Source organism: Macaca thibetana, chromosome 15 (genome assembly GCF_024542745.1).
Source record: "Macaca thibetana thibetana isolate TM-01 chromosome 15, ASM2454274v1, whole genome shotgun sequence".
Taxonomy (NCBI): Eukaryota; Metazoa; Chordata; class Mammalia; order Primates; family Cercopithecidae; genus Macaca; species Macaca thibetana.
This window is the reverse complement of record NC_065592.1, coordinates 79405563-79414569: the sequence shown is the minus strand read 5'-3', so window position 1 is coordinate 79414569 and position 9007 is coordinate 79405563.

The following is a 9007-nucleotide window of genomic DNA, read 5'->3' as shown; positions in this document are numbered from 1 at the left end:
ATCCTTTGTAGTTCTGACTGGCTGCAGCCTAGCCCAGCAATGTGGGTCTTTAGTAAATAAAACTAATGCCTCCTTGATAGCATGATCAATGTCTGCATGTTGTACTGAAAATGCTTCCATTGAACAGATTGGTTTCATTCACTCGGAATTTCACATTGTATTCATCTTGTGATGGGAGAGAGGAATTCCCAAAATCTTGAATAAACAAGAACTAGTACTGGCCTTGCCCATGTGTTCCTTGCCTTGTATGTCAGTGCACCCTTGCGATTGCCCACCTAGCTGGTGAAACCTAGTAGGGGCAGGAGGAGGTGGAAGGTGAGCTAGGCCGAAGTCAAAAGCAGGGGATAAAAGTGGGTAGAAGTTACAGTTTTAAGAACAGCAGCTCTATGATGGTCTTTTCAAGATGTCAGGGCTTTGGAAACCTCAGTGTGGATTTGGCTTCCTAGTGGTAGCTGGTAGCAGCTGGCAGCACAACTGTATGAAGTGGGAGACTTTTTCTGTGCCCCAGAGACAGAGAAGCTCCGCCTCCCCGGGTTCTGCCATTCTCCTTGCAACCCAAGACTTGGAGATCAGATTTTAGGATTGCAGCTGGGATTTTTTCGGATTAAGCTTTTTTTCTAACAAACAGTAAATGACACAGGATAAAAACTTTTCTAACTTGTTTTTCAACTACCCTGCTCCCCTTAAAGAAAGACTCTTAAGCAGAGACTGTGGGACCCTTTTCTTATCCTTGAAGACTCAGGCCTATAAGTGAACTAGGGAGATGTGGAAGGGGCCCTCTCTAATCACTCTGTGTAGGAGGACTGACCAAAGAAACCGTGACTGTTTCCCGCAGAGAAGAAAATGATTGTCACTAGCTAGGCCTTAGTTGCCTTCAAATGTTTGAAGAAATATTACAGGGGAGAGAAATCTCTCTCTCAGAAAGGCCTTTCCTGACTTTCTTAACTTATGATAGGCCTCTCCTGTATATCGATCTGCCTTTGGTTGGTTTCCTTCATGGCACTTCTTATGACTTGCAATTATTTTATTTCTTAGTTTGTTTACTTTTTACATTGACTTCCCTTTCAGGAGAACAGGGATCATATTTATATAATTTATATGAGTATGTTTTATTATGTCACAATTCACTTCTTTCTCTTTAGCCCTGGGTGTGGTACTGCACATAGTTAACATTCAGTAAATATTTGAGCAGAGGATGGGTAAAAAGGACAGCTCAGGAGATCCAGGGTGATGCTGTTGTTCCTGAAGGGACAGACTCTTCTGAGGGTGTCTGCTTTCTGTCCCAGAGTTACAAGTTGCTCCTAATTCCACTACTAATCCTGCCAGTTAAAGTATAATTCCCCACTATGGGTCACCTGGGGGATCAGTAAGAAAAAAATCAGTGAGTTGATACAAAGTTTCATTATGTATTATGTACATAAAAAGTAACATACACTTAAGAGTGTATCTTAAGAATAATTTTCTTTTTTAAAAAAATAGAAGCCAGAATGTAAAAAAGTCTCTCCCTCGCCCACCTCTGCTCCTCTCTAAATACACACAAAGAAAGAGTGGGCAGTTCCTCTTCACTTTCAGGTATTACTGGTAGACAGCATCGGATTGTAACTCCAGCCTGCAATCAAGCAGACTTTGCACCTGAAATGGTGAGCTACTTGATGAGATGCTGAGGAGTTGGTTATCTGTCAGTTAGCTTCCTTGGGTTAATATGACAAGGGGCTTCCACTATGTTTTGAAGCAAAACAATGACAATGACAACCCTATTCCCCCCACAAAATAACAAAGATAGTCTTGAGTAAAACAAAGCTGTGCTCCTGTTTGTTAACTTCAAATGTATGACATGGTCTCTTCCAAACCAGACGTTTGAAGAAATTGAGCCTTTGTTGAACCAGAATTGTGCTATCTTTCTCAAAGCGGCAATTTTGTGAGATTTCTTGAATTGAATGGCGTATCATGGAAGCATTCTCTATATGGATTCAAAACTCAGGTCCCCAACCCTGTCTTTGACAGATGCATTTTAAGTAATCCAAGAAATGACTCCACTTCATCACATACCACAGAATTGAAGGGCAGCTTCTAATAGTTACTTTGCCCCCATATGCATGTCAAGGGAGTTTCTCAACGGTGAGTAGAACACAGGAAACAGAAGTTGTATAGTACTTGAAGATCTGACTAAGCCCATCAATGTCTATTCTGGATGCAGAAGCTACATCAGTTTTCTTCCTGAAAATGCAAGAAAACAACACGCACGTTCTTCAAAAGAAAGAGCCACTGAACAGTCAGTGGAATAAAGCCTAGGGCCTGCGGCAAAAGTTTTCACCACTGGTATAAAGGGCTCTCATTATTTTCCTGGCTACGGATCCAGGAATTTAGCCACATTTAAAGACAACATGCCCAGAGTAGTCCAGATTGACATTTCTTCCTAAGTGACCCAATGGGGGTCATGTTCTCAAGTGTTTGGTGAATATTCAAGAAAGATACCATCCTACTATTACAGGAAAATGGCAGCTCTCTCTTCTCTTCCCTGTGCACTAAAGGGAATTTTGTATTGTCTGCTGGGTCCCTCATGCCTTCTTCATTGGGCAGATTCTGGATAATGGATGAAGGAAGGAATTGAGGAGAATCAAGACAGGCTTCATTTGATTTTCATTAGAAAGCACCAGAGAGAGAAGGATACAAAAAGGGTGAAAAGGTGAAGAATCATTGAAGTTGATGTGACCAGATTTGGGGGAGAGTTAGAGTGAAGAAACAGTGAGTTTTGGGGAACAAGTCCTCTTACTGTGAGAGGTAAGGAGGCATAGAAAGAGGATTGTAAGAATTTGGTCATACCTATGAATGAATCTTTCTTTGATATTTTTTCAAGGTATTGCACTACAGTACCACATAGCTCTACAATAACTTTTGGATCTCAAGTTGATTGATATTTGAATGCAAATCTGTGTCCAAACTGGGTCACATGGTAGCTAGGCTTTGTAAGGGTTGCACGGTTATAAACATACATGTGAATGTGCACAGTCATTCTATTCTGTGGACAAGATCTCATGAATCACTGCAGGGAGGAGGTACAAAAATCCTCTTAATTAGGAAATAGATGTTACTACTGAAGTCAGGATTCAAGACATTGCTGTCACCATGACAGCCTAATTTGATATTTTCATTTTCTCGGAGTCAGTGAGGGATCTGAACTTTCAGTGAGGCAGTCAGTGCTATTCTGTTTGGTTCTCTGTATTATCCCAGTTGTTTTGAAAGTTGGAAATATACTTTATACTGTAAAGGAAAAAATACGAATATTTTTAAAGGAGACTCCACCATCTAATTAAACCAAATGACTTTAAAGTAATCATTCTTTAATTGGTGGGCTAAACAAATTCTGCTGTAAAATGATGTTAAAAGTGGATGATGAAGAAGTCAAATAGCCACAATATTAAGATTGCTAGGACTTAGCAATCTATCAATTCCTTATGGCTTTCTTGCAGCAGGCAGGGGACAAGTTTTGGTGAAGACCTTTTGGGAAGTGTTTTGTTTTTTATACCATTAAAATTTGTTTCACCTATGACATTTTTTAAAGGCTTTATGGAAGTTCCATTTTCTAGGATTTCAGAGTAGTGCCATTTTTTTAGTGCTTTACTGACATGATATTAGGAGAGGATACAATTCTCAAAAGAGCAGTAAATCTTACCTTAGATATTTTAGTTGGGGTTACAAAATCCCCATAAATCTAGAACTTCCAGTGCTAAGTTCTTGGCCTACTTCTAAAATGCTTTGGAATTAATTGCCCCCCAATGTGAGGTAGATTCAACCTCGGGATGTATTCCAAAATCAGTGCAAGCCCTTCTGGCTTCCCATGGCTCCTCAATATCTATTCTATATTCCTTCCATTCACTTCCATCACTGATGAATCCTTTAATGTCTACATCCATCAAAATGAGCATCACTTACCACTTCATAACTTTTATGTTCTGACTTAGCATGTAGGGTCTTTGCCTAGCCTCAAAATACCAGATCCTACAATGTATTTGTCATCTTTACTGTATGTTTAGTATTTAAAAAGCACTGGGGTAAAATGCATGGCAAATTTCCAAGACCAGTAAAAGGGAAGATCATCTCAGAATGATTCCAAGTACTCTACTGCCATTTATGTCTCAGCTCTCTGTTTTGTTGGTCACTGCTTTATATCAATTATTTATAAAACTAGGGTTTTCTAGGCACGATGTTTCCTAGTAAAGTTTCCTCATTTAGCTCAACCAAACCTAATGCATTTGTGTTTAGGAACCCAAAGTAAGAACCACTGTGTCTTACCACTTTGAGCAAAGGAACAAACTTAGAAGAATGATACAATCTACTGAGTATGCCTAGAGAAGTGGATGAATAGAGGGGATTTATCAGTAAGACTTTACAGGTTTGTTATTTGTCAACCTGTCATTCCATTTGCAACAACAGTCTTCTCTGGTTTATGTAAATCACAAATGTCATGACATCTCCACCCTTACTAAGACTTCATTGTGACTTTGATTACGATTTTTGAATCGAACAAGAATAGATTAGAGATACTGCTCTGTTAACATTTGTGCTTAGCTCATTTTAATCACAAGAGCAAGTCTTTTCTGGTTGGTCTAGGTGAGGTTACAAATCTAGAAAAATTTCTGGAATTGTATATTCAGATATGCTTTTTTATTTTCTTCTGGAGCCCTCTTAGACTTATGTTTGAGCTTCTTGGTGTATATTTTATACTTTAGCTTCCCTTCCATAATTCTCACCTCTTTGCCTTTCTGTGTTGTGTTCTGTGCGATTGAATCAATTGTATCTTCCAACTTACTAAATATTTATTTTATTTTCTTACTTTTTTTTTCTTTTCTTTTTTTTTTGTGTTAGAGGTAGGGTCTCACTGTCACCCAGGCTAGAGTGCAGTGGTAGTATCATAGCTCACTGCAGCTTGAAACTCCTGGGCTCAAGTGATCCTCCCACTTTGGCCTCCTAAACTATGTAGTGACATTTTCCTCCTTTCTGAAATTTTTAGCCATTAAAGGTAATAAGGTAATAGTGTTCTGGTTGCTTGGCCAGAAATCTGAACCTCAATTCAGGGATAGGGTAAGAAACTTATGACAGAGCGTATGACTTCTTCAAAACTGTGTATTGAGTAGGCGTAAAGGTAATAATTTTATTTACACTAGGTCTTCTGGCTTCTTTGAATACAGTCATTCATAATCCTGCAAAGTTGATTAAAAGTTTTCCTATCTCACATAATAAATGTTCAAATGAGTCGCCTCTGGTTCCATTATTTCTTGGGTTAGATTCTTACCTTGTGAGACTGTGAGGATTCTTCCTATAATTTCCACTAAGTAGTGATGTATGTAAACAAGAGTGTGTTAAAGGATTGTGGCCAAATGGGTGTGTGAAGCCACATGTGGCCCTTTGTTATACATCACCGCTGCTCTTTCTCCCTTGTTTGTTCTCTAAATCATCAGTAGCAGCTTGATTCCATTCAAAACTTCAATTAGGTGAAACAAATAGACTGTACCCATCCAGCTCAAAGCCCTGAAAGAGCAGAGAGTCGAATATGCAAAATGCATGAGAGAGAGAGTGAGATCCTTCATCCCTTTGAGGGAGATCAGGGAGCCTTAACAAAAAAGCTATTTTGTTTATCATTAGATTAGATGTTGCATTAAATACATTAAATTGAGGGTGGAAAAGTAGGCACATGTATTTCATGTATTGTTGCACAACACATTAAGTTGTGGCAGGCACACTTTGTTGTTGGAACCTCCAGGCTCTTTCCTACCCCAACCCCCTAGTGAGAAGGGCAATCTTCCTAGGATAGGAGCCAGGGCTGTGCTGTCTAGCCTGTGTGCTGGGGTGGGGGGTGCCCCATCCCCTGCTTTGGAAAAAGGACTCCAGAAGCATGAATGCACCTTTACAATCCAAGTGGCCCTCTGCACAGAGACTCTCTCAATTTGGCATTGCTGGTGTTAGAGGGTAAAGGTGATCAAACCTGCAGCTCACTTGTGACATTTTCTGGCAGAAATAAGGGGATGCTGGCTTGCTTCCACAGTTGTTCATTTTTAGGAAAGCTCTCAGAATGTGGAAAATAATTCTGCCTTCATTTTCTCTCACTTGTATCTTCACTTTGCTTTACTTATAATTTAGGTATGATATTTATAAAAAAAAAGTTCTAGTTTTAAAAAATGTGTTAAAATTTGCCTCTATTGTTATACATATTTTTAAAATGTGCCTAGCATATTAGAATAAAAATGTTAAAGCTTGAAGACCCCCAGTGATCATCCAGTTTTTCAGCCTCTTTATAGATAGGGAAACTGTGGGCTGGAGGTTCTGTGACTCCTGGGATATCATTCGATAGCATTGTGATTCTAAAAGTGCGATGATCTTGGTCTCTGTTGTCAGACTGCAGAGCTCTTTTTAGTGTACCAGGTCACCTGATATGTTTGTGGTCATAGAAATTCTTAGGTCACAGTCTCTGTGAAACAGAGTTCTTCAAAAATATTTAATTAAATCAGTTTGTACTATAAACAAATGAGTGTTCTTTCAGAGTATAACTTACCTTTAGTTTTCATTTATGGTCTTTGCAGCAATAAATATATCTGTACAATAGCTAGGCAGCCTCAAAGAAAATATTTTTAGTGGAAATAAATTATTTTTCTTCCATCAGTTTCCCTAGGTGAGACTGAATTGAGAATAAGGAAAATAGAGAAGATGACTGCAAGCCTGTGAATATTCCACATTGGAATATGGAGAGCGATTTTGCGGTTGATAATTTTGCTGCCTTATTTTCTGACAGACCGAGTTTCAGGTCCTAAAAATGTAATATAATCATCAATCTGAAACCTTTTTATAGCATTTGTCAAATTCATCTCTTTTTTAAATTCAGAAAAATCAATTTTTGATGGATAGAAATCTCAAGGCCCCAGAAAGCAGGCATCCCTGGGGTTAACTTCCTCTGTAGTAGGCACAGGGCTGTACATGAGTGTTTGAATTAATATTTTGATGTTTCCCAAGCTTCATTCTTACTTGAGTAAAGGGGAGAAGGGGAGGACTGGGGAGGTCTTTAGCAGTGGGAAACCCTTTTCAAACAGAATAAGGAAGACATCACTTTTGATACCTAACCCCAAGCCAAACACAGAATGTTCTAGCAGCCTTAAGATTTCTAGTTTAATTGCTCTATCTAAGACACTAACTTATATGCCCATCCCCTTGAAAGCTATCAATCTGAAATTCTCTTTGAAAGTCAGGTGGCTTGCTTTATACTCAGTAGGCATGTTCCATGGTAGCTCTGTTGTCCAGAGCTCTCAGCAGAAAAGTTTATGCTCTTTGTAATTCTACATCTCTTCTTCAAATCTCTTTGTAATTCTACATTGATCAGTTGGGACATGGAAGCTGAAAGAATTTCAGGCCATGCTGCAATGCTGTACATTCTGAAAGTTCTCTGGAGGAAATTCTTACTCTTACCCTATTTGTTTACTATAGATAAAATATACATATAATAACATTTATTATTATAAATATAAATATTTATTTATTATATAATAAATAATTTCAGATAAAATAATCTCAGAAATACTCTGGTGGCAAGTGTAGACTGGCTTTTAAATATCTCTAATTATCTGAGCATCTAGGGACTCAATCTATATAACTTGCATCATTGGTGCTGAAGTCAATCATTATAATGTGGAAAGAAACCCCTTTTCCATCAGAGTCAAAGATGCCTATCCTTGCACTCTGGGAAAATAATATTTATTATAAAGGCAATTGTGACATCCAAAACCACAGTTGTTATCAAGTTCTTCATACTCCAAGATCCTTTACGTAAGAATGGAGGGAATAAATTTCATAGTTTCATTCTTTCGTAGGTACTGGAATTACCATTTCCAATACACGTGTTATTAAAAATTATCTTGAAATAATCAAGCAGTCAAAGGGGACATTGGAAATGAGGTAGTAAAAAGACTATGGGACTCACAAGTAGATAGACCTGGGTTAACACACTGCGGGTAGTAAGGTGGTTGACTTGGCACGTGAATTGGCTAACCTTTGTAATCTCAGTGGTTTTACCTGTGAAGTGGGACTAATAAAATTATCACAGTGTTGTTCTAAGAATTCATTGAGACAATGCATGTAAAGTATCTGGCTTATTAGGAACTTAATAAATACTGATGTTTCTCCCTGTTGAAGACTTTAATACTGCTTTTGATTTATGTGCTGATTTTGTCCTGAAATTGTTTTTAGGTCCAGTAGTTTTTGTTGGCTCAGTTGGGAGCTCTGAATGAATGAAAATCCCAGGCAACTTTGACACTGGGCTGGATGAAAGGTCCATTCCCAAGAAGTTCAAGGAAATCAATACCTTCCTAATTTCTTCACTCGGTATAGAGTTATATGTGTTGCCCCAAATTCTGATACTCAAGTCTGATAACAGTGTGGTGATTTCCAGCGTTAGAAAACCTACTCAAAGTTATATTACTCCTTGTGTCCAACATCTTAAAACAGCTGTGGATAAACTGATTTTTTGAGAGGCTATGGAAGTTTAACAAACTGTTACTCTGTTGCCTTGGGTAGAGATGGTTAAGTGTGGGAGTCAAAATGAGGAAATACCACCACCAGGGAGGACACTAGAGACAGGGGTTCATACACACAGAGCTTGCAGCTTGTGCAATGATATTGCGAAGTCATGTTTAAGTGGAGACTCAGACACCAGATGTGTACAGCTGCAGTAGAGGAGCCAACCCAGCCAAAGAGAGAAAAGCCCCATGCTGGTTGTTTTGCTTTTGAGTGAGAAGGAAAGGGAAATAAATCTCTCACAATAGAGAAAAAGAAGATAGTTAATGTTTATTTTTTATCACCTTTTTCTTTTCCTTTATTTTAAAGTCTAAATGGGGCCATTTGTCTTTAACGTGCTTTACCTGATCAAGAAATACATGAGCAATTCTATATCAATAAAAAAAAATGTGAAAGGTTCTGCAGAAAAATGTTCGGTTCAAGTGGCTTAAGACAGGTTCCATTTATT